Below are 2,460 nucleotides of genomic sequence, written 5' to 3' on the forward strand. Positions count from 1 at the left end.
CTTCACGTCAGTCGTTATTTCAGTATATTTTGATAAATATCAGCTGTCAGCATTGACATATTGTTATGTAGGTCATTTACCCCACACTCATCATGACTGAGTTCAATTAGTCTAGAACATTCTCAAGGTCACTGCCCTTGATGACCTCACAACCTTGAATTCAATTAGTCATGTTTGGAATGTTCTGGAAAGTTGATTAGTTGTGTAAGGGAGATAATTTTAGAACAGTAATTAGCATGTCAATAAAAGTTCTAGATTGTTCTTATATGCCTTTATAAAAGGGACGTGCTCAGCTTCCAGTCAGACTTTTGGGATCGTGTCTCTTGTGTGTTACTAAACTCCAGCAGTAGTCATTCTCAAGACTTTTCAAGACCTTCACTGCCAACGCTGGATTTATACTGTGGACTTTGTGCAGCTTCAAGCCTGCAAGGACTGTTCATTCATCCAACTGACTGTTACAACTCTGAGACTGGAGCTTTGCCGTCCCAGCTGAGATAAGTAGTCTGTACACTTTTAAAGCTTGTACTCTATCCCTGACTTAGCAATTAGTTTTATTTTCGTAATAAATTTTGTTTAAACGTTAACTGCTGAGTTCACCCTTTTGTTCGTTTTCTCTGCACGTAACAAAATTGGGGGCTTGTCCGGGAGACGAATATTTTGAGCCGTTTGACAACATTTTGACAGCCTTTTCAAAACTACTGTATACTGTGAACTCAGCGAAATTCAATCATGGCGGAATTCAAGCCAGACGAATTTATGGATGACCTTGATCAGGACGCATTTAATTCCCTCAAAAAGACAACCTCATTACACTGGCAAATTTCCTTAAAGTAGATGTCAAAAGATCTATGCGCAAGCGAGAAATTCAATTCAAGATTGCAAAACATTTAGTTAATTCTGGCCATTTTGAAGAGTCTGCCTTAAAAGATTATGAGCCTGAGTCTTCCTTCGAACTCAAAAAATTAGAATTAGAAATTCAGGCAGATTTGGAGCTTAAAAAATTGGCATTAGAAAAAGAAAAAATACAAATGCAATTACAAATGAAAGAAAAAGAATTGCAAATGGAAGAAAGACAGAAAGAAAAAGAAAGGCAGGAAAGATTAGAAATGGAAGAAAGACAGAAAGAGAGGAATTGGAAATGAAAGAAAAAGAATTGCAAATGGAAGAAAGACAAAGGGAGAAAGAAAGAGAGGAAAAAGAAAAGGAAAGAGAATTAGCAGAACACCAACTGCAGTTAGAAATGAGACGTTTAGAGCTTAGAAAGTCAGGAAATTCTTCCCTTCAGACAAGTTTGACATCACTAAGCATTTCAGGTTAGTTCCCCCTTTCCAAGAAAAGGATGTTGATAAATATTTTCTCCATTTTGAGAAAATTGCTCAGAGTCTGAATTGGCCTAAGGAGTCCTGGTCTATGCTTTTGCAGAGTGCTTTGGTGGGTAAAGCCAGAGAATTTACATTCAGTTGTCAGTAGAGCAGGCTTCAGATTATGATTCTGTGAAGGAATTAATTCTCAAGGGTTATGAGTTGGTGCCTGAAGCTTACCGTCAGAAATTTAGGGATTGTGAGAAGGTGAAGGATCAAACTTATGTTGAATTTGCTCGAACAAAAGAACAACTGTTTGATCGTTGGTGCTCTTCGGAAAAGGTCAGTCAGAATTATGACAAATTACGACAACTTGTTTTGATTGAGGAATTTAAGAGGTGCATTCGGAGTGACATCAAGACGTTTATCAATGAACAAAAGGCAGATACATTAGAGGTTGCTGCACGTTTGGCCGATGATTATTCATTGACCCACAAATCTTCATTTCTCAGCAAACCATTCCAGTCCTTTTCATACAGAAACAATGCAGGTAAATTTAACTCGTCCTTTTCATCCAAGAATTTTTCAAAGGACAGTAGGAAATCAAATGACAACAGTTCACAGAGTTTAAGTAACACTTCCACATCATCAGATCCCAAGTCTCAATCTCCTTCTGACAAACAGTTTGGTACACTTTCTTGTAATTATTGCAAGAAAGACGGCCATTTAATGTCAGAGTGTTTCAAGTTGAAAAGAAAATGTGAAGGTCAAAGTGGTCAAAGTGGATCTAACCCAACCGGCTTTATTTCTTCATCAACTCAATTAGAGTCTAATAATGTGTGCAACACATTTTCTGAGGTTAAACCCCTCTTATCCCCAATTAATGAGGTCAAGGTCAATTCTTCTCAAGATAGCATTATGGGTATTTTCGAACCATTTATTCAGAGCATTTATTCATTTGTTTCTAGTGATATTTCTTTCTAGTGATTTTTCTTCCGCTACCCCTGTCAAAATTTTAAGAGATACCGGGGCTTCCCAGTCTCTTTTGTTGGCAGATACCCTGCCGTTTTCTGAAAAGTCATTTTCAGGTTCTAAAGTTCTTATTAAGGGGGTAGATTGTAATGACTACATTCCTGTTCCTCTCCATAATGTCTATTTG

Source organism: Ptychodera flava, chromosome 19 (genome assembly GCF_041260155.1).
Source record: "Ptychodera flava strain L36383 chromosome 19, AS_Pfla_20210202, whole genome shotgun sequence".
NCBI classification, from domain to species: Eukaryota; Metazoa; Hemichordata; class Enteropneusta; family Ptychoderidae; genus Ptychodera; species Ptychodera flava.